This window comes from Prunus avium, chromosome 1 (assembly GCF_965620075.1).
Source record: "Prunus avium chromosome 1, drPruAviu1.hap1.1, whole genome shotgun sequence".
NCBI lineage: Eukaryota > Viridiplantae > Streptophyta > Magnoliopsida > Rosales > Rosaceae > Prunus > Prunus avium.
In genome coordinates this window covers 1288109-1312345 of record NC_142284.1, presented here as the reverse complement: position 1 = coordinate 1312345, position 24237 = coordinate 1288109, and the positions used below count along the sequence as shown (strand labels likewise).

At 35.4% G+C, this 24237-nt stretch overlaps 2 pseudogenes; both read right to left on the bottom strand.

Annotated features, from left to right (window-relative positions):
• Positions 1-2672: 2672 nt before the first annotated feature.
• LOC148297114 (pentatricopeptide repeat-containing protein At2g03380, mitochondrial-like) lies at positions 2673-3953 on the bottom strand (annotated as a pseudogene).
• A 14772-nt stretch (positions 3954-18725) lies between these two features.
• Positions 18726-19967, bottom strand: LOC148297113 (uncharacterized; annotated as a pseudogene).
• Between the last annotated feature and the right edge of the window lie 4270 nt (positions 19968-24237).

Below are 24237 nucleotides of genomic sequence, written 5' to 3'. Positions count from 1 at the left end.
AGTCTTTGCAGGGCTGAAAAAATATAAGAAATTTTGTCTCTAAGGCTAAAGCAAGTAAGGGCAGAAGTTGTAAGAGCCTTTGCCTTTTATATATGCACAAAAATAGAAAGTGAGAGCATAAGAAATTGCCTAGAAATAAGGTGTTGCTTTGCAGTGGAGTGGTGAGCAAGAAATAATAATATTATTCGCGCTTGATGGCCAGCAGCCTTGGTTGACCAATTGCCAGAACAAATACTAGGCAAGTTTAAGTCAAAGAGTGCAAGGAACTGCAACCCTGCAAATTGGAGCAGTTTAATGGTAATTTATTTTTGGTATTAGAAGAAGTTTCAAGTTTGAACTTCTTATCCTAATGAATGTAAAATTAATAAATCGTATGTTAATTATAATTGTGTTACGTAGTCAAACTATGAAATAAGATACACATTCAAATATGATTGCACTTAACCAATCAACTACGGTTTCACAACATAACATATCAAACTTGTTACTTTTAAAAACTAGAATTACAGTAGTTAGATCAACGATTGATGGCTAATATACACAATGACTAAAAAGAATGTGAAAAATTCGAATATAGTTGCATTTAACCAACCAACTACGGTTTCACAATATAACATAGGGATATTTGTAGAAATGTCACCTGAATTTATGCATTAGTTTCAATTTGTCACCTTAAAAAAAAATTAAAAAAAATTTAAAAGAAATGTCACCTGAATTTTTTAAAATCCATGATTTGTCACCTGACTTTAACATCATCCAATTTTCCATCTTTTTTAAGGGTATTTTAGTCTTTTCATTTTCAAAGGTATTTTAAAAATGGAAAAAATTATTATTAAAAAAAGCTTAAATGTAAAAAGCCATGTTTTCCATTTTTAACATATTGGCAAATTTTAAAAACTGATCAGATAAAAATAAAAATAAAATAAAACATTAGAGAAAGGAAAAAAACTTGAAGAAAAGGATGGGGGTTGTTGGGGGAAGGAAGGACCTAGCAACGGAGAGGTGGGAAGGATGGGCATGGCCAAAGGGGAGAGATGGAGACAAAGAAGTGGGGTGACCCCCGAATGGGCAGAGATTTGGGTGGAGATGGGTTGGAAAATCTAGGTGAGCAACTAGGGATGGTGGGGCAGGGTTTGTTATAGTGAGAGGACGAGAGAGAGAGAGAGAGATATATATATATATATATATATATATTAATGGGTGAGATGGATCAGAGTTGGGTGATGGGTTGTTGTTGGGGAGAAAGAGAAGAGAGAACAATGGCAGCTAGCGGTGAGGATTGGAGGTGGTGTCTTTCAATTTTTTTATTTTTTAGTTTTATGTTTTATTTTTCAAAATTATTTATTTATTAAGTTAACTCGTATTGATTTATTTATTTTAAATTGTATTCAAATAAAGTGGTGATGGTGGGTGTCGAAGATAAAGAGGGGGGAAGAGAGAAGTTTTTTTTCACAATTTTTCTTTTCATTTTTAATTATTTAAAAGATATATAATTTTTTTATAATGAATTTTCCATTTTAAAAATACTCTTGAAAATGAAAAGACTAAAATACCCTTAAAAATAGATGGAAAATTGGATGATGTTAAAGTCGGGTGACAAATTATGGATTTTGAAAAATTCATGTGACATTTCTACAAATATCCCTTTTTAAAAAAATGAAAAAAAATAATACGAAACTTCAAATTACAGTTGCGAAGAATTAGAGAGAAAAATAAAATACTTACTTGCAGTCGAAAGATGAAGAGGATTCTTGAAATTGATGGAGATTATTTGTAAGGGTAGAAATTAGGGTTGTACTATATATATATATATATATATATATATATATATATATATATATATATAATTCCATATAATAATATATTAATTTAGACCCACAAAAAAAAAAAAAAAAAAACAGAGAGTAAGTAGAAAAGCTACAATCGGCTGGACATAGAAAAGGCAAGAAGATATTAATTCTTCTTGCCTTAAGTTTATTACAATAAAGGGAAGGAAAAAAAAAACAGAAACTTGCGTTATTTTATTTTTTCAAAACACTCCAAGTGAAACGACGTCGTTTCACTTGAAGTTTTTTTTAAAAAAACACTTCAATCGAAACGACGTCGTTTCATTACAATAAACCTTAAAAAAAATAACACGCGAGTCATCTTCCTCGCGAAGTCGTCTTCCTCGCAGAGCCGCAGCCAATTTGCAGAGTCTCAAAATTTCTTCCTGTTCAGAGTGTCTAGATATGTCACGCCTTGGTCCTTCTCGCTCCGCCTTGCAACACCTCCTCACGCCTTCCCAGCGCTAAACGTGCAACTCGCGAAATAGCCGACCGCCTCGGGCGATTTCCTGCCGCCTCGCTCCGACGCGCGCGAAGGCATGACTTTGAAAACACTGGTTTGAATGCTAAGAATATCACCGAGGCGATTGACGGCAGGTTTGGTAAAGCAAACAGACCCGCCCTGGCGCCCAGACCCGCCTAGACCCGCCCAGGCCGCCTAGGCGCCGCCTAGGGGCCGCCTAGATCGCCCCAGACCTCCCAGATCCGCCCAGGCCGCCTAACTACGAGTTCGAGTCTCTATCCGTGGCTACCATGGCGTCCAATATACGTATGTTTCTGATTTTGCAATTTTTTTTTGTTTGTTTACATGAAAAACAATTATCAGAGAGTTTCTTCTAAGGATCTTTAAGATTTTATAACAAGAAGGTTGTTGCTGTTGAGTTTGCAAGCTTCGGTGATACACCAGCTGGCTAAAGTTGCCCCATTTGGTCGAAAACCATCTTCTAACATTTGTAAGAACGCATGAATAGCATCATGTCCGTGACCGTGCAGGCTGTACCCAGTAATCAAGGCATTCCTCTTTGGTAAAGTTTTAAACATCTTTTCAGCATTTTGCATGCTACCACTTCTTGCATACATTGATATAAAAGCATTGCAAGAGACAAATCAAAACCAAATGAGAATTGCCTCCGATTTGCATAAGCATGCAAGCATTGACCTAGAGGCAGAGAGGCAAGCTGGGTACATGATGATAGAATATTTATGATTGTCACAGAGTTGGGATTCACTTCTGAAACCATACGGTTAAAGAGTAACTGAGCTTTGCCGATTTCGTTGTTTTTTATGTAACTTGCAATTAAAGCATTCCATGAGATCACATCCCTACTGGGACAGCCCTCAAATAGAGTCCTAGCTGCTGCTTCATCACCACAATTCGTATACATATCTGTTAGTGCAGTGTTCAAAGATAGGTCAGCTTCAATACCATTTTTTATCACAAAACCATGAATTGCTCGCACTATATTTATACAAGTTTCATCTTCACAAGTAGCAAGGATAGATATTATTGTGTGTGAGTTAGGTTTGGTGTCAGAATCACCCCAAATATTTTCCATGCTTCATCTTGCAATCCATTGCAGGCTAGTGCCCTGAGTGTTCCATGAGATAACATCTGAGTATTTCATCTCAGCAAAAACCTTATGAACAGATTCAACACAGTTAAATTCAGCATACATACTCAACAATGTATTTCCTAGAGAAGCATCCGTTTTCATCCCACTCTTTCTTGCAAGAGCATGCAAACTTTTACCGTTCCTCAAGCCATCAGCTAAATCTTCACATACCGACAACATTATAACAATAGTTCTCTCGTCTTCTCTGATTCCTTCTATTCGCATTTTAGAAAACAAGCTCAAAGCTTCCTCATAAAAGCCATATTCAATGCATGGAATTCCACAAAGCAACATCACGGCTGGAGACAAATTCAAATAATTTACGTGATAGCTTGAAACATCCACACTCACTGTACATATTCAGCAATGCATTTACTATGAACAGATCATCACTGTAACTATTCTTAATAGCCATTTGATGAATTTGCCTGCCTAATTCAATAGATCCAATTCCTGCACAGGCCTGAATAACAACCAACATTGAAACATAATCAAACTTAATCCCGTCCACAAGTTAAGAAAGAAATTTACTTGTTGAAAAGACAAGGCCTTTTTTTATTATCTCAATCTATTGAATAAGTTAAGAAAGAAATTCTATATGATTTCAGGAATCTGAAAGGGCTGTAAGTAGAGATCAGAGGGGCTTGCTCTTGCAAAAGATCTTGAATGTAGCGCAAAAACTAGAGAAAATGTGGAGCAATGCTTCGAAGAGCTAGCATTAAAGGTACTTTCGAGAAAGTTTTGATAATTTCAGAACTGAAGTTCTTAAGCAACTTCATCCCTACAAACTTGTTGATATAATTTTTGTTGTCGTATTGCTAAGAACTTAAGATCGAAAGCAGTTGTCATGGGATTAGGGAGATGATTGAGATTATCTGAACATATGTGACATTTTGTTCTGTTCTCAATTCTAACGAACTAGAATTCTGTAACAGATAATGGAAGTTCCTATTTCTCATGGCTTCCTCCTCTAAAGGTAGCTTGTGGGGTTTAAATAGAAAATCTCTTTTATTTCTTATTTTTTCAGTTTGGGGTGTATTTAAGGGTAGTTTAGGAAGATAGTGGGGTTTTCTTAGAAATTGTGAAAATTTAAATTAAAAATTGGGGTGAACTAAGAGAAGTGTGGGGTTTAAATAGAAAATCTCTATCACAAATGTCTGGATTTCATTCTTCATTGCTCTACGCATATCCCATTGATCTCAAAATTCAAACAAAAATCATGAAAAATAGATAAAATCAATACATAATTAATGTTCTTGTTGCTTTTACTGGGCTTACAAATTACAAATACATCAAGTTTGCCAATCTGTGGAAAGAAGGCTGAACATCACCATATCCCTACTTCTTCCCTTCAAAATAATGTACTTCCTCAGAACACCTTCCCTCTGAAACCCTGCCTTCTCAAGCACCCTCTGAGATCCCACATTTTCCACATCAACAAGAGCTTCAAGCCTCTCCAAATGTGTCCTCTCTTTGAATATAATATCAGCCACCAATTTCACAGCCTGTGTCATAATCCCCTTGCCCCAGTACCTGGACCCTAAAACATAGCCAAGTTCTCCTCTGCACTTATCGTTGCCCGAATTCGAGGTCACCGAAATGGCACCAATAGGCCTGTTTTCAAGGCAGATTGCCATGAACCAGGGGTGGGGAAGAACAACATTTTTGATGAAGTTTAGGCCTTCTTCTTTGCTGGCATAAGGTTCCAAGTGCAGAAACGAGCCACTTTCTCATCTGTAGCCCACACCATGAAATCATCAATGTCAGAAAGCTCCAAAGGCCTAAGTGTGATCATGGAGAAGTCAGCTTCACTGTCTTCTCTTCCATTTGATAGGCCTGAACTTCTCTCCATGTGGGCAAATTCTCACTGCGGTCACTTGGAAATTATATGAGTAATTGTGGGAAGAATTTGAGGGCCTTTGGGTTTATGTATGCTCAAAAAAGTGAGGCATAAGAAATTGCCATGAAATAACGTTTTGTATTATACCGAGTAGGGTCAACTTGGTCAAGGTGGGTTCTTTGCTTTTGGTCAATTATTTGGAGTGGTGAGCAAGAAGAAAATGTAGCAGTCAGCAAGAAAGTAATGTGTTTGTTGTGGCCGCCTTGGTTGACCAATTACCAAGGGCAACACTGGGCATGTTGTTTTTCTTTGCAGTTTTGCTTCTGTTTAAAAAGACACTTTGTTTACTTCTGTTGAAAAAGACAATTTGTTTTTCTTCATTATTTCACGTTCTGTGCAAATTGGTTCAATTATTGAGAAATGGGTAAATAACAATTTTTTTATTTATTATATTCAAATCCAAGTATCATGTTGAGCAACTTCTTCCTTTTGAACTGTTGTCATTTTATCGCTATATGACAATTTGACATACCGAGTTGGTGGAGATGCTTTAAAAATTAGAGGAATAGCTTTGTACGTATATATTTGTGATGTAAACCTGCTAGCCAATCACTCATAGAACTTAATCACAAAGGAAATGGCAAATAATTCTCTGGAAATCACACTCCGTCCTTATAGGCCCTCAGATGCTGAGGACTTCTTGACGTATGCCGGTGATGAAAAGGTAACACAATTCACTCGTTGGAACACATTCACCTCTAAGGAAGAAGCACTTTCCTACATCAAGGATTTTTGCATCCCTCACCCTTATTGCAGATCCATCTGCATCCATGACCGTTCGATCGGATTTCTCTTCATCAAGCCACAAGGTGGTGATGACAAGTGTCGAGCAGAGGTGGGATACGCGTTAGCTGCTGAGTATTGGGGACAAGGCATAGCAACCAGAGCTGTGAAGATGGCCATAAGTAATGGGTTTAAAGAGCTCACTGATTTGGTCAGAATGCAAGCTCTGGTTTTGGTGGAGAACAAGGCCTCCCAGAGGGTGTTGGAGAAACTTGGGTTCTACAAGGAAGGCCTCTTGAGGAAGTATACTTTTCACAAAGGTGTAGTTCAAGATAGTTTCATGTATAGTCTTCTGTCCACTGATCCTATGCCTTGAAACTCACCGTTTTCATGCTAGCTAGCTTATGTTGAAGCATTTGCAGTCAGGCTTGTATGATATTGAATTACAATTCAGATAATTATCTACCTTTGTAAGTACTTTTACAATGCCTCTAGCATATTGCTAGGCAATTTATTCCATCCACCAATAAAAAACCTAATTGTACATCCTAACACATAACAGGCTGAATGACAAGTACCGTCGTTAAAACATAACATGTGTTTGAAGTTGTTATTTATAATTCAGATTCATATACATGTTATATTTTAACTCTCGACAATATTTATTATTAGGAATGGAACTATGTTCGGAATTAGCCAGACTTTAACTCGACCCAATTTTTAATTATTTTTCCATTTCTCCCATCCTTTCTAATCCAGCTCAACCCGGACCACTAACTAGATAGTGGCCAATTTGTATGCTTGTAGTACTAGTACTCTAGGCAGGTTCAATGCACCCAAATGCATTATTGGACAAGATTTTGAATGGCAAGTATCAAAATAATTGACCTGGTCCTCCACGGCAAAGCAACACACATTCATATAATCCACCACTTTATATGCCTGCTTATTCCAAATTGAGCTTGGAACCATCTCAAATTTCCTGCAATTCAATGAACTCATCAAGAATTTCCCTTCGTCCTTTCAAACTCTCTGATGCCGATAACTTCCTCAAATGGGCAAGTGATGATAAAGTAACACGCTATCTAAGATGGAACACCATAACCTCTAGGGAAGAAGCCTTGGCATATATTGAGAAGTTTGCAATACCACATCCATGGCGTCAGTCCATATGTTTGGATGACCAATCAATTGGATATGTTTCTGTCAAACCAGAACAGGGTGATGACACGTGTAGAGCACATGTTAGCTATGTTGTGTCTGCAGAGTACTGGGGGCAAGGGATTGCAACAGTGGCATTGAGGATGGCCATGTGTAGGGTGTTCAAAGAGCTCTCAGGTTTGGTGAGGATTGAGGCTTTGGTGGAGGTTGAGAATAAGGGGTCTCAAAGGGTTTTGGAGAAAGTTGGGTTTCTGAAAGAAGGGTTGTTGAGGAAATATGGGTATTGCAAAGGTGAGATTAGAGATATGTTTATCTATAGCTTCTTATCAACTGATAAGATTATGTGATTCATCTGTTCAAAAGTTTTTTTGACCATGAAGTTTTTTTTTTTAGAACAACCATGAAGGTTAATATGCTCGACAAGAAATAGTAAATGAAATGTTATCGTAATTTCTGAAAATAAAAAACAGGTTCCTATGATTTGCTCCAATGAAAGTTAATGTAACAACGTTATTAGTTTGAGGATTTATGTAGAGTCTCTTAGTTCAAATTAGGTTTTGGTTAGTTTTCTTTTGCCGGTCTTCGGCCCTCATTAATACAATAAGAAAATATTATTATATTATAGGGTTGGGCACGAGTTGGGTTAGGTCAGTTTTGGTCCCAACTCATAATCCAACCCATTATTAGGCTTAAGACCCGCTCATTATTAGACCAAGACTCCTCATTATTAGGTCAACTTAACCCATAATTATCATTGGTCTCAACTCGTAATTACATGGGTTGGGTCAGTTTATAATTTTTGGACTCAAGACTCGCTCATTATGCTGCCAATCCAATCCTTTTGTGATTGGATTGGACGGTTTGATCAGATTAACCCAAAATTATGAACACTCCTAAGTTTTTGTTCCAATCGATAACCCAATCCATATATATTGGTTTATGCTTTTTTGAGCAATTAAGTGGGTTGATCCGAAATTGTGACCTCCCCAAATATTGTAAAAGAGAGGTAATGGATTGGGTTTCAACTTATCGACTAGTTCATATTCAGCAAAGTGAGGCCTATTGGTTCTAGGCTCAGCCCACATATTAAATCCCCACAAGAGGCTTATACCAATTTGATCACTCCCAAACTATAGAAGAATTCTTACTCAACATAGACGAGCTCCTTGGGCTAGGTTTAAGCTAGATTAAAAAATTCAGAACACAAAGATAGCCTATAGGTGTTGTTAAATTTGGGCCACTGAAAAAAATACAAAATTTTTGAAAAGTGTAAACTAACGATTGGTTTGCTTTGGTTTTGTTTGGGGGGAGGTTCATGGATCTTTTTTACCGTGAAAGGGCTGCAGGCCGGTGTGGTGTGGTTGTTCAGTAATAGAAATCAACATCAGTCGTTAGCCGTTGATGTATATTTAGAGACATTGGATACCACTTGTACCACTCGTTATGAAGATCAAGTCTGAGTTTTTCATGATGAACATTAACCTGATCCTGACTTCATGGAAGATGTAGAAGAACAACAATTGTAAACCTACGGTTAATGAAATTCACAATGTCTTGTATGATGTTTTTTTTAATGTGGTTTTCTTGGAGCCTTTGAGTGATTTGGAAGCTGATTCATTGTCACAAAGGAGAAATAGAACAAGAATAAGGGCTGGACCAAAAAGACCCCAGACAAAGATAAACAAAATAAAAGGGGAACAAGTCAAGTAATAACTAAAGGATGGTAGGTTGTAGAAATAAGTGACTGAAAACATGCCAACTTTTTTTCACTGTAAATGTTGGGAAGCGTACATAATTGGTCAAAAAACATAAATACCCACAACTTTTTTTCTCTTAAATCAATTAATGTTAAATTAAGATGTCACAATAACTTTTCTTTATAAATAAACACTTTTTTTTGTTTTTTGTTTTGCTAATAAGTAATTCTAAGCAACAGCAACAAAAAAAATATATATATATATAAGATAAGCACCGAAAAAAGACCCACAATTTGTTCCTTAGATAACGTGAAAACAAAAATAACAGACGTCCATACCTTAGAAAATATCTCTGAAAAAGAAAACAGAAATTAGCATTCCAAAAAAAACACCCCCAAAAAAAAAAGCATTACTGGCTTTCTTTATTTTTTGTTTTTTCCTTCTGTGAGAGGTTGCAAGGTCATGGACTCATGGCTTGGTGGTTCGTACTTCGTATAAACAAAAAAGGCTTATTATCACAAAACGTCCCTGACGTTTGTGAAACTATCACATTGCATCCTTAAAGTTTTTTTCTATCACTGATGGTCCTTAACGTTAATATAGGTGCTCTCAAATAGTCCTTCTGTTAAAAAAAACTGTTAAATTCAGGGATATAATCGTCAAATCAATCCAAAATTATAAAATATATATATAAGTTTCTCTCTCCCCTCTTTCTTTTCTGTTTTCTTTCCTTCTCTCTTCTCTGTCTTTGTCTCTCTTTCTTTTTCTCTTCTTTCTTCCTCTCCCCGAGTTCAGTCATCTATCTCCTCTTTCTTTTTTATTTCCTTCCCTTCTCTTAATCAATAAAACGAACCTGCATATTAACTTTCAAGACATCAAGAGGCGTGATTGCAAGATGGGTAGTGCCAGCACTGAGCATTTCACCAACAGTGCAGAGCCCATAATATGCAGGTGAAAATTCTTCACACAGCCTCCCTTCAACCCTTCTCATGATCTTTCCTTGTTCCCAAATTCTCTCACTTCCAATCTCAAATTATCACATTCCTACAAGCTCCAGGGCCAAGTGGACCAAAACCCATTTCATAGATTCTTCGGTTGGAGCTGGGTCAAATAGCGAGAGAGAAAGAGAGAGAGAAAGAAGAAAAAAAGAAAGACAGAGAGAGAGAGAGAGAGAGAGAGAGAAGAGTGAACTCGGTGAGAGTAAGAAGAAGAAGAAAAGAAAGAGAGAAAAAAGAAGAAGAAAGAAAGAGAGAAGGGAATGAAATAAAAAAGAAAGAGGAGAGAGAAGCCTGCACTCGGGGAGAGGAAGAAAAAAGAAAAAAAGAAAGGAAGAGAGAGAGAGAAGAGAGAAGGAAAGGCAACAAAAAAGAAAGAGGGGAGAGAGAAACTTATATATATATATATATTATAATTTTGGATTGATTTGACGATTATATCCCTAGATTTAACATTTTTTTTAACAGAAGGACTATTTGAGAGCACTTATATTAACGTTAGGGACCATGAGTGATACAAAAAAACTTTAAGGATGCAATGTGATAGTTTCGCAAACGTCAGGGACGCTTTGTGATAATAAGCCAACAAAAAATGTCATGGCTTGGTTTTGGAAGTTTGTCAATACCCGTTGATTTCACAATGATCCGATCAGATGGTGATAAATACATAAAAGCAAAAGACAAAATGAAGCCCATTCCCATTTATGTCCTAATCCACTTTGGATTGACTTGGATTGGATTGGATGTACACATGACATATTATGGTGCAAGGAAGTGCAGCTGCACTTTCTTTTGCCAGAAAAGTCTCTACAGGCGCTACATCTTGCCCCTTTGGTGAGGTTGGATGGTGTAGTCAACTTGTTCGATGAATTGCCTCAACCAAAACCAAGGTTTGCTACGCTGGGTTGTTGCTATGTGCACCTATTTTTTTTATTTTAAACATCCTAGCCAAAACGACTTAGTCGTTTTGGACCATGGTTTTCAAAAAGAAAAAAAGAAACTGGACTTACACTAAACGTGGGCTTTAACAAGCTCTGATATGGGCTACTTAAAACATGAAAAAAGGCTATTAAAAAAAGCCCTTTAAATAAGTTTTTGTTCTTCTTTTTTTTAAAAGGAAACTCTTGCATTGCACAACTCCTTGTTTATGTGGGATTGGGGGAGGAGTTATCTTTATAAAGGATTAACACCAATTTTGTTAAAGCTAATTTTGAGCAAACGTTTTTTTTTTAAGGAACAAACACCAATTGCACAACTCCAAAGTAAGTCTTATGCTTTTTTTCTTCTTCTTGACCAAACACCAATTTTGTTTCTAAATAATCTTTTCTTTTTCTTTTTTTTAAAATTTGGCTCTCTCTGTTGTATTCATATGATCAGTAACAAACTCGTGGAGAAAGAGGTTGTGCGACGCACGAGTCGAGGTACGATCAATTATGATTTACTTATTTAATTAATAATTTGATATTGATTTTCGTTAGATTAATTAATGATTTAATATTGATTTCTATATTAATTGATATACTATAGTCAATTAGTCATAATCATAGGCCTAAGACTATTATAAGGATATTTGGTTGTCAATTTTTTATTTATTATAAAGCTTTTACCCTTTCAAAATTACACCTCTGCTAAAAAATTCTTGGGTCCGCTAGTGTATGTACAGTTATTTGATATACATAAAGTAACAGGAGTCCTAATCCCTCAACGCCACAAGGAAACTCCATATATACGTCTATATAAACTCATATATATATTCTTTCTGAATTGGATCTGTTGGATATAATTACAATCTTGTTGGCCAGGTAAGTTTTTTGTTTTTGTTTTCTTTGTAGGACCTTTTTGGATCCCTTGAATTCTATTTGACATGCAACTTGTAATAAGTCGATTAGGTCGTGTGCGTGTCTACAGCCAAATTATATCAAACACTTACTTGGGTTGGGTAGGATTCAGAAACCTTGTTCCCTTGAGTAAAAATAAACTAATAATATATATATATTCTCCCTAGCTACATTGTTTTGTTAGTATGAGAAGAAATTTTTTGTCTGTCTGTGTTTCGTTTTGGTTTTTAATTCGACGATTTTGATCATTAATTGTGTCTACATCCGGCTAAATTGACAGTAATTTTGATTTTTCCCTTGCTTGCTCAGATTTTGATTACTTTTATCAGATTAATAATAACTAATTAAGGATTTATAGATGGCGATGAGGAATCGGATGGAGAATATTTCGAATGCCAAGTCTAAGCAGACAATTATTAGGAAGAAATGGGTGATAGTCAGCAACAGCAGCAGCAAGTGGTCGAAACAAGTCCCAGATGATATCATGCAATCGGTTCTACATAGGCTATCCATATTCGATTTTTTTCGGTGTCGCTCAGTATGCCGTTCATGGCGAGACTCTGTTGATAGGGCAATTTCCAGCAAACGGTGTCGTCCTGCTCCTCAACTTCCATGGCTTTTCTGTTCTCGTGATCGCCATTTTTTAAGCTACTGTGAGTATGAGCCGAAGTCTTACAAATTAAATCTGCCGAGTGATGATGCGCATGATGAATATGTTGGGTCAATTGAGGGGTGGTTGATGAGAGTTGATGGGACTGGATCCATAATTACCTTACTGAATCCCATCTCTGGTGGCCGAGTGATACTTCCACCATGCAAACATGAGCTCACAGCTGCGTCCTTCATCAGTAAACTTGTAGCCTCTTCAGTACCCAGCCCCCCATCCCTCCCATGTACATGTATTGTGGCTTGCCTTTCCAGAGGCATTGAAAAGACGTGGCTGGGTGTCTGTAGACCCACTGATAAATCATGGACCCGAATTGATGAGAAGGTCCTCAACTTTGAATCTATAGAGTTCATCGATGGGAAGCTATATGCTGCAACCAAGAACCTGTCCCAGTTTTTATTCGTGTTTCAGTTTGACACAAATGATGATCAACAACTCCACTACACAGCTCAAAGGTTGGTTGTACTTGACGGCACCCCCAGGCTGCCAGATCGTGAGAGGTTCGACTATATATTTAGGATAAAAAAGGGTCGTCTTTTCCTTGCAAAAGATTTTTCTACATCGAAGGAGTTGATTATGATTACTTTTCCGGACGATCATGCTAAGAAGCTGCTTGTATGTCCACCTAATTATGCTGAAGCATTTCAAGTTTTCAAGCTGGAGTTTAGTGATAATAAGAATACGAATAAGAATGCTGCTCCTGCTCCTCTTCCTCCTCCTCGATGGGTAGAGATTGTGGGGATTCATGATCGGATATTGTTTCTATGCCAGAAATGCCATGAATTCAAATACGTACTCCACAGTTACACTAATGATCTACATGATAAACATCTGAGACAGTGCATCGATTCTGGTTTATCTTTATTCACCCGACCAGTCGCCTGGCTCACACCAAATCCTTGGTAGCATCTAAGCTTATCCTTCTCGTATATTTACCAGACCAAGTGTGTGAATGAGTGTTTTTTTAGATTCTGTAACTTCACTGTGAGATCTCAACAAATGCACCATATCCAAGGTTATCAATGAATGGCTATGTACTTCTTTTAAAATGAAATATAATACTTGTTAGACTCCTGACGCTTCACAACTCCAATCCTAGCCTTGCAATCTAGTCATACTTTTTATTACCTTGGATTCCGCTTCGGGTCTACAATACATACCTTGTTTAGAACATATACATATTCTTTCCTTTTTTATCTCGCCTGCGTGTATATCCTTTTTACTTGAATGAATCCTACCATCTCTGCATAATTATTATAGAAATTATAAACATCTTGAAGTGATATATGAATCAAAGTCTTTCACCACTTCTGGTATGAACTGAGTATCGAGTTTGGGTATGACTCAAATGTCGGGATCCACACCATCACCATCTGCATCACTACAATCGGTCAAGTCCCACACACATGCATTCTCATCCATTGTAAACAGATTTTGGTATGAACCTGAAAATGACTTCAATTTAATACCACTTCAGCATATTCAAATCCCTAAACCCTTTGACTGTGTGTTGTGATTACGTACAAGCATTTGTGTTCCATATACATTTATTTTAAATCACAACACTTGTTTTTTGCATTTTTTTAACAGATACATAATAATGCACATATGCATCTGCCTATGACTATGTGGAAGGGCACATCATTGGCCTAAAGAGGTCAACGGTCTTCATGACTCTCAATTGCCTGATCCCAATCATAATGTAAAATAGAGTGAAGAGGGAAGCAGGAGGAGGGAATACCGTACATTTGATACCAGGCTTCAAAACTAAGCTATGGAAAGACTTTACCACATCCAATGCTTGAAAATTTACTTTCCTACATAGAATTTCTATGAAGTTCAATGACATCCATATGATTACATACCAAAAAAGTGAGCTTTAACCATTAGCCATGGATGTTAAATCTATAACATCTTTACTCTATTACATACCAAATGCCCCAGCAAAAGCTCCCTCCAAACTACATTGACAGATTAAAAAATCAATTACTGAATTCCTACAAGTCCTTAAATTTACAATTCTACAATGAGACACTAAAAACGCATAACCAGACAAAATTTTATACACATTGGCATATACAATAATACATTCACTACACATAAAAAAAAAAAACCTTTCTTTTCTCTCCCAACAATGTTTATCCATAGAGAAACATAATATTTTCCTTTGATTTCTTCTATCATTGAAGAATTGGTTTTTTCCGGCTGCTTCAAATTCCAAACATGTGTAATCAATGGTTGCGTTATATTTTGCTAGAAGACTAAAGTTTTATTCTTTCAAATCAACTGATTGATGCCTTCGGAGTTCCAACTATCCCAATATGTCAGAATCAAAATTTTCTTTTTGGTTTATGAAATTCTCGCTATTTATATGCCATAAGATCCTTCTAAATCCAAAGAATCGAAATGGGAAAATAGAGAATTGAAAGGCTTACCAGACAAAAAAAGGCAATCAATTGGTGGGGTTGTGGTAAAATGGGATCAGAGTTGTGTGAGCTCCCATCACTCCCAAACTCTCTTGCTTGTTGCCATTTGAGAGCAGCGAGCGAGGACTGAGAAAGCATAGCTTTTTCTCCTGCCGTCGATCACATCTCTTTCTTCTCTCTCGTTCGATCAGATCGAACCGTCGAACGGGCCTATGACTCTATTTCTTTTTTCCCGTTTCTAGTATAGCCGAGCGGCTATACTCGATTTTCTTTTATTTTTTAAATACTCGATTTTCTTTTATTTTTTAAAAACTCGTATAGCCGGGCTGCTTTACTGGGTTTTTTATTTTAAATAAATAGTATCGCCGAGCGGCTGTAATACCCATTTTTTTAAAAAATAGAATAGCCGGACGGCTATACTGTTTTTGACACGTGGGCACCAAATCGATAAGGAGCCCTATTTTATTTTAAAAATAGTATAGCCGTCCGGCTATACGCGTTTTTTTTTAAATTTTCCTTTTACAGGCTATACTTAATTTGACACGTGACCCCTAATCGCTAGATGGTCATCTTTTTTTTTTAATAAATAGTATAGCCGCACGGCTAGACCCTGTTTCTTAAAAATAGTATAGCCGGACGGCTAGACTGTTTTCACACGTGGGCAACTTAGTGGTATGCGGTTGCTCTGTTTGTTTTTTCATAAATCGTATAGCCGCGCGGCTATATTCCATTTTTTTCTAATGGTTTAAAAAAATTAGTATAGCCGGTCGGCGTTATTGGGTTTTTTTGTTTTTAACAAACAGTACAGCCGGTCGGCTATACGCGGTTTTTATAAATAAATAAAAAATAGTATAGCCGATCGGCTATACGCAGGTTTATTAATATATCTGAAAAATGGTATAGCCATAAGGCTATACTCCGTTTTTTAAAAATAAAAAAAAATAGTATAGCCGGACGGTTATACTCTTTATAAATGATCCTTTTTTTCTTTTAATTTTTTTCCCCGGTTTTCGTTTATCCATAAGAGTAGTTTAAAACACGTATGTAATTTTTCCCATTTAGTATTTTATAAATAGTATATCTGTGTGCCTATACTCAGTTTTATTACTGTTTCTAAAAAATAGTTTAGCCGCGCAGCTATACTAGGTTTTATTAATATTTCTTAAAAAATTGTATAGTCGCGCGGTGGTACTCGAATTTTTTTTTTTTAAATAGTATAAGTGAGCTGTTATACTCTTTATATATATACTATGATCCTTTTTTAATTTTAACTTTTTTTCGCCGATTTTCGTTTATCGATAAGAGTAGTTTAAAGCATTATCTATTAATATTAGGCTATTACCCGACTCTCTATTGTCCCATTTTACAAAACTCTATCTCCAATCTATTAAAGTATTAATACTTTTTAAAGTGTCAATCATTACCAAATGATAGAACTAGTTTATATATATATATATATATATATATATATATATATATATATATATATATATATATATATATATATATATAATTTTTTTATAATTTCAATCATTACCCTCAAAGCTTCTCTTTTCTTTATAAATTTTGAAATTTTGTGGCCTAGTTTCATTAGTTTCTACTTTATAGTTATTAATTTGCTATTTAAATAGTATAGTATAAAATAATATATTTAGGGAGTATAGCCGCTCGACTATACTCTGTAAATATAATAATATATTTCAGGCGTACAGCCGCACGACTATACTCTTTAAATATATTATTATATTTCAGGAGCACAGTTGTGCGCCTATACTCTTTAAATATAATAAAATATTTGAATAGTATAGCCACGCAGTTATACTGTTTAAAATAATATATTTAGAGAGTATAGATGCTCGACTATACTCTTTAAATATAATAATATATTTAAAATCAATTTTTTTTATTTTTAAAAGTACCCACCTAGCGATTAGGCGATTTCCGAGTAGGCCAAAGTGACAATTGGAGCTCAAAGCTTCGTTTTTCCCTATCAATTTTGAATCTTTGTGGCTTACTTCCATTAGCTTGTACTTTATAGTTATTAATTTGTTAATTTCAACATATCAAAAGCGCATATTGAAGTGAGAGAAGTTTCATAGTAAATCAATGCGAGAGTTCAATTTTTTCTTCTTCTTTTTGTTCGTGGGAATGTTCGCATTTGACCTACCTCGTTCTCTCCAGTTCTTCTAAATTTTGTTACTGCACACATTATTTGTCGTAGAGAATTGCATGCTGAGTTGGTGTGGTCTTGGTAATTGCTTCACTTTTCAAACAACACTTTACGTAAAAAAATTCTATCACCTCTTACTACTTTACCTAAAAATCTTTGTTTGAAATTGTTGTTCCGGTTGGCAAAGAGATTGCAAAATCACAATCTTGCATTTTTTTTTACAACAAGTAACACATTCTTTATAGTTAGTAAAATAAGGAACGATAAAATTATGAATAAAATACGTACATGTTTTATTCAGAAATTTTTTGGCAAGTTACAAATGATAAATTCAACCAGTATATAATATTTTAATATATATTATTTTAAATCAATCATATGTGAAAATTATGTGTATACTACGTGAATTTTGTCTATATTATTAAATAAATTTGTAAAAAAAATGTGTATTAAACATGAAAAATACATACGTACGTGTATAATAACTATAAAAATATAATTAAATATTTAAATAGTATAGCCGTGCGGCTATACTGTTTAAAAATAATATATTTAAGAAGTATAGCCGTTACATATAATAATATATTTCAGTCGTACAGCCGCGCGGCTATACTCGTTAAATATAATAAAATATTTAAATAGTATAGCCGCGCGGCGATACGATTTATAATAATATATTTATGGAGTATAGGCACTCGGCTATACTCTTTAAATATAATAATATATTTAAATATTTAAAAGCAATTTTTTTAAAATAAAAAAAATTACCGGCCTAGCAATTAAGCGATTTCCGAGTAGGCCAAAGTGATAGTTGGGGCTAGAAGCTTCTCTTTTCCCTATCAATTTTGAAATTTTGTGGCCTGCTTCCATTAGTTTATACTTTATAGTTATTAATTTGCTAGTTTCAATATATCAAAAGCTGATATTGAAGTGAGAGAAATTTCATAGTAAATCAATATGAGAGTTCAATTTTAATATATATTATTTTTATTCAATCACATGTGAAAATTATGTGTATAATAAGTGAATTTTGTCTGTATTATAAAAATTTTGTAAAAAACACGTGTATTAAACATGAAAAATACATACGTACATATATAATACAAATATTAAATGAAAAAAATACTAAATTCTTTATACGAGTAATAAGTATTCCTATACTTTGTACCATCTTTCCATCACCATCTGGAAGTGCAGATGAGTAGGAATGGTGATGACATACCTAAAATCAAATGCTAATGCAGACTACAACTAACGCATATAATCTCATTTTCAAAAAGATAAAATCACTTACCTGTAAATGGAGTTTTAAACTCAGCCTTCGATTGGTTGTCGCTCAAAGCAAAAAATAAAAAATATGTAACCCAACAAATGCTCCCAACCAAGCTCGATAGCAAAAAATAAGACTGAATAACCAAGATGAAGTTGGATTTGGTGGTAAGATCAAATAGAATGCAATCGCAGCAGCAGACCAAGAAGATGAAGAAGAAGAGAGGAGGTGAGATACTCTGGGTAAACTTTCTATTTTTCTATTTTCCTCTACATCGTGTATTGTTATTTGGAAGGAGTCATTCTATAGTGAGGGCCTTATCTATGGCCCTTAGGTGAGGTCTTAGGCCATCTCCAACAGGGGAGGGCTATATTTAGCCCCGGGCTACATTTAGCCCTCTAAAAAATTGATTTTTTAAGAGGTAGTGTCATATTACATTTTAACCGTCTCCAATAGCAAAGGGCTAAATTTAATAGTTTAATAGTTTTTAGTATATTATGTAAATTTATTAGTTAATTTAATTAAACTACTATTTATAAATAAATAAAAGGACTTAAAAATTCATTTAAAAACAACTTAAACATTAATTTAGAAACAACAACTTAACAATTAAAAAATAATCATCATCTTCTCCCGGGATTGTAGGATGATAGTTGAATGTTGAATCCAAATTCGAAAACAACTCCCATGCATGGCGTCGGTCCCGAATTTCTCTCTTTTTCGAGTAAAAAAACTCCTTACTCATTGGAGACATGTTTGTTGTGACCCTAGCCATGTTCCTTTCATCCATCTCCTCTTGCCTTTGTTGGACTATATCTTCATGTCTCCGCTTCTTCTCTTCCGCCTCCTTGGCGTTTTGTCCCACCATTGCTCGCAACGAGGCTGCAATTTCCTCTTGAATGACCTTATATCCTCCCTTTCCTTGCCTTTTTTCTTTCATTCTTCTTGCCTTGTTTCGTCTTATAGGCCTAGGAATGGATGTTTGAGCCGAAGAAGGATCTTCGTTGGTGATCGGAGATGGTTCTTCATCTTCATCTAAATTAACGAGCAAATTTTTTCGCACCGGGGTAGGACCAAAAATTTCTTCTGTTGGATCTTGAAATGCCACTCAACCTTTACAAATTTCCCAACAATGATGAAGTTTAAAGGCTTTTTTGACATCTTCCATATATAACTCCTCCGCTTGGCGTTGCTAGAAAATATAATTAAAGTAAATTAAATAAATTTAAAGTACGTAGTTAAAAATAATAATTAAAGAAACTAGTAAAAACATTTTCTTCGTCAAAGACATTGGCTCCTCTTATGCCATTTGTTCATGCTCGGAAATATGTGCTTCTTCCACCGACCGCTACAACTTTCATGGTTTCTCAATGTCGGAGCGGTGCCTTCGTAAAGCTCTTAGTATTTTTGAGAAGGAAAATGCTAGGGAGACCAACTTTAGATACCAACTCTCTAATAGAGCGTGGGACCCATTGTATTAGTGGGCTCCACCTCTATTAGAGAGTTGGTATCTAAAGTTGGTCTCCCTAGCATGACCCTTTTGAGAAACACGCATCCAAATGCCGTCAAAAGTTTGGCTTGTACCCTTGAGACTATCTTTAGAGACTTTTAAGTAAGCCTTGCAAAGAGTTTCATCTTTCTTTCGAGTCCAATTTCCACCTTTCTTCGAAATACCAGCCATTTTTTCTAACAATGGGAGGAAAGAATTTTTTTAAATTGAAAAAGATGAATGATAGTTTGTAAAAAAAAATGAAGAGAATGTGAGAAATTATGTAAATGGATGAAATTGAGGAAGGATAATATGTAAAATGATGAAGATATTGAGAGAAATTATGTAAGAATGAGGTAAATATTTATACATTTTTTTTAATTTTTTCAATTAAAAATAAATATAAAAAAAACAGTTTGCAGACGTCAGCTAGCCGTTGGGTTGCTCTAGGCCCTTGATTTGCAACGATTCTTTAATCAATGGCCACAAATGACCTATTTGATACCAAAAAAAAAAATAAAGCAGATGGGCCTCATCCAATTATTTAGTCCGGGCTGGTCAAAGGACTACATGTGGCCCTCAATTTAGAAATTGGCCCTTTGTGTAGTCCCACTTTTGGAGATGAGTTTTGGGGATGTAGGGTTATAATTTAGGAATTTGCCCTCACTTGGAGATGGCCTTATCTCTTAAATGTTGGATCAGGCTAACCAATTTGATCTAACAGCTAACCAATTTGATCCAACAATTAAGATATAGAACCTCACCTAAGAGCTATATATAAATAAGGCCCTCATTGTAGAATTCTTGTATTTGAAAGATGCTTAGATTCTCAATGTAAGAAGTGTGCAGGTTTCATTAACCCGGTTGTAATTTAAGTGAATCCACCATTCACATGAATTTTGTGGCTAAAATTACATTTCGTATGTAAGGTCCATATATTGCGGTCCTTAGCATAGAACGACTGATACCACTTGGGCCATCAATTATTGGCTTTCCTGTGATGTTCGTCTTGAAGTGATCCTTGTCCGCAACATATGCCAAAGATAATGATAAATTGATTGCTCCAATGGGGAAGGCCAATGATAATTGGTATTGGTTTTAATATTGGCACATGGCAGAGTAAAAATGACCCTATCATATTCAAAGCCACTACTTTTACACCGGAGAGAAACTTCATATTCCAGTGTCACTGTCTCTTTTTTTCTCTCTTCTCATATGATTAATGAAATGAAAAGAGAAAAAAACGGTGACACTGGAGTAGGAAAATATTTTTCTTTACATAAATGAAAACGAAATTTGCTAGATCCTATTTCTAGAGAGATTAAGTAAATCTCTCCTAGGGAAGAGATGTGATAAGCCATACAACGAATAAATATGGTACAATTTTACTTAACATAACTTCAAATAAGAGTTCAACTTAATCAACAAGTAACATTAGCAATTTGAAAATAAAAACTTGTCTTACTATTTGTTATGGAACAATTCCTTTGAGCAAAACTCAGTTGGGTCCCTTTCTTTCTCACTCCTTTGTCATAAAAAAAATTATTCGTGTTTGGCATTCTCCCCTTTTCATAGTATGATGGGCATCTTCCCCTTCCCTTTTCTTCTTTTATTAGGATGAATTTTATCCACATGAATTAAGCTTTACGTAGCCATCGGAAACATAATGATTAACTTGTAAGTTGGAATCCTTCCAGGCAAAATTCCATTTTCAGGTTGGAATCTTTCAAGGCATAAATCCAATTCTATTATCATTTATCTGAAATTAATTTATTTTTTCAGTCATATATGTCAACGTTGATCTGATCTTGGCGAAATACAGTACAATTTCCTTTTTATTGCTTGTCAGCATATATCGCTCTTTGGATTTAAAGAACTCTCTATTTTAAGAGTTGGATATGGAGCATGACAATGCTCCCATCTATCCTTCCCCTTTCCATGCATTCATCATTCCCCTTATGATGTTCACCAATTCTATTCCCTTCCCCACCATCATGATCATTTATAGGAGGTATAATGAGCAAGAAAGTGAATTATATTGTGAGACATATATAAACCCCTAAATGATAAAGATTTAAAAGAAAACATAAAATAACAAATACTTCAAAACTAACTTTATACTTTCTTCTTTATGAGTGCATAAATTTAGATTGAGTGTTAATAACAATTTCCAACATGATTTATAAAGAAAGAAAAAAAAAATTGCTAGATTATTGCAAGACTTGAGTGAGGATGTCATCCCATAACATTCATGAATTGTTCTATATTATGTACTTTTTAATCATCTGTAGCCAATTATGACTTGAAGCCCATCAAACGCTAACAAAGTGATAGGCAACACTTTTCAAAAAAAAAAAAAAAAAAACCTAGTAAATAAGCAATGAATTTGAGATCGCACCACAAATAAAAAAAGAAATAAACTTTGATCATAGATCACAATATTTGATCCATAAAAAATGGTGGGACAATCAGAAAGGGCATGGTAGTTAGTGGAGAGGGTGGGACCACCACCGGTAAAACCTATAGGAAAGAGACATCTGAACGGGCCCTCAAGAAATTGACCCTATCCTATTCCATTTCCATGAGGCATTGAAGCTGTGCCACCAAACTCCTTTTACTGATTTGATTTTAGGATGATTTAGGTGAAAGGTATCTGTCTTTATCTTCTATACACTACATGCATACCTATGGGCTATATATAATTATATATACATTCTCTTATTTGGATGTGCGCACGTTATTATCGTACGGATGCTATTGTAAACAGAAGGGAAAGCAAAAAGGTATAGTATAAAATACATGGTCTTCGCATGATAATAACGTTCGAATGTCCGCATAAAAGAATTTATGTATATATATGCATGCAAATAAAATAAACTAGTTTAGGAACCATCGGGAAATATATTTTGTAAGACCAAATGCATGGCATGATTTTATCATTTCATTTTGAACCATGAAATGCAAGAAAACAAAACACAGCTAACCATATATGCCCGCCCTACACTTTAAATGAAGATTATTATCTTTCTTTCTTGTTTGTTGATTTTGTTGAGAATTACTGTTTTTTTTATGGAATGATGGCATTTCATTACGAAATCTCATCCGAAATAGGATGGACACAAATATAACAAGACATAACAACCCAGTAAGAAAGCTCAGAGGAACAAACTAATCTGCAATATCACATGGATAGGGACAACAAGACTATCTCGGATGATGATACCAGATAAACAAAATTAAATTTGACAAAACTAGTTGTACTAAACCAACATAACACGCAATTGAACAAAACATCAACGTACACAACATAAAAACATAACCACCACATATCTGCCACCATAATTGAGTAACTCTCAAAACGGCCTAATGCCATAAGAACCAGAACCATGAAACATGAAGGAATGAGGCAGTGCAAGCACCCGAGCGATAGTTGTGTTGTAGCTCTACACATATTCCAAGATGTTGGCGAGAAATCGTTTTTTTGGATTAGCGGTTGCAACCAAGAGATGAAGCCAGATCGAGAGGAGAGAGAGAGAGAGAGAAAGAAAGAGAGAGAGAGAGTCTGAGTGATAGCCGACATCAACTGAGAAACTCCATCGCCACAAGATTCGAAATCACCAATACACCTAGAAGAAACAACGACCAATTGGAAGACAGCCAATGGACAACACTGAGAGCATTGGAATGGTGGAGATCTGGGGAAACTCATAAGAATAGAGGCATAAGGCCTCAGATCCAAGCAAGAAAACTCGATCAAGTCACTAGCTCTCAAGAAGGAGAGAGCTTCGGACCCATCAAAATGGGTCAAGCCAAATGCTTCAAGAGGGACCTCGAAAGATACTCAAAACATGGTTAAGAAACAGGGGAGAAAGGGGAGGGGTCGTGATCTCCTTCCTCTCAGTGAGGTGAAACGGTGGTGAAAGGCGCTCTCAGAAGCTAGGGTTTTTTACTTTTTCAAACTGCACCTTGTGAGGTTTGCATTATTACCTTCTTCAAAAGTCTTAAGATCCACATTGCTACGTATCAAATCAAAAGTCTTAAGATTTAGCACTACATTTTCAACTTGAAAATTTTATTAGGTGGTGGTGTCTCATCTTTTATCCCATCAAACCAAAATGATATCATATGGACCCCCTACCCTAGCTAGGCCTATACATCATCATTTCATTAAGGCTTTTTATCACAAATGATCCCTGAGATTTTTGAAATTATCACGAATGGTCCTTGAGGTTTTTTTGTGACATTAATAGTCCTTAACATTAGGACCTTTTATCACAAATAATCCATGCCGTTAAATATGACGTGTAAGATAAGTAGAGCCCAAATGTCCAATCACATCGTGACGTGTGAATTAAATAAATAAATAATTTTTTTTAATGAAAATACTTTTTCTCTACAACTTCTCATCCCCCTCCCTCTACTTTGTCTCTCTCCCCCTATGCCATCTCTTTCCACCCTCTCC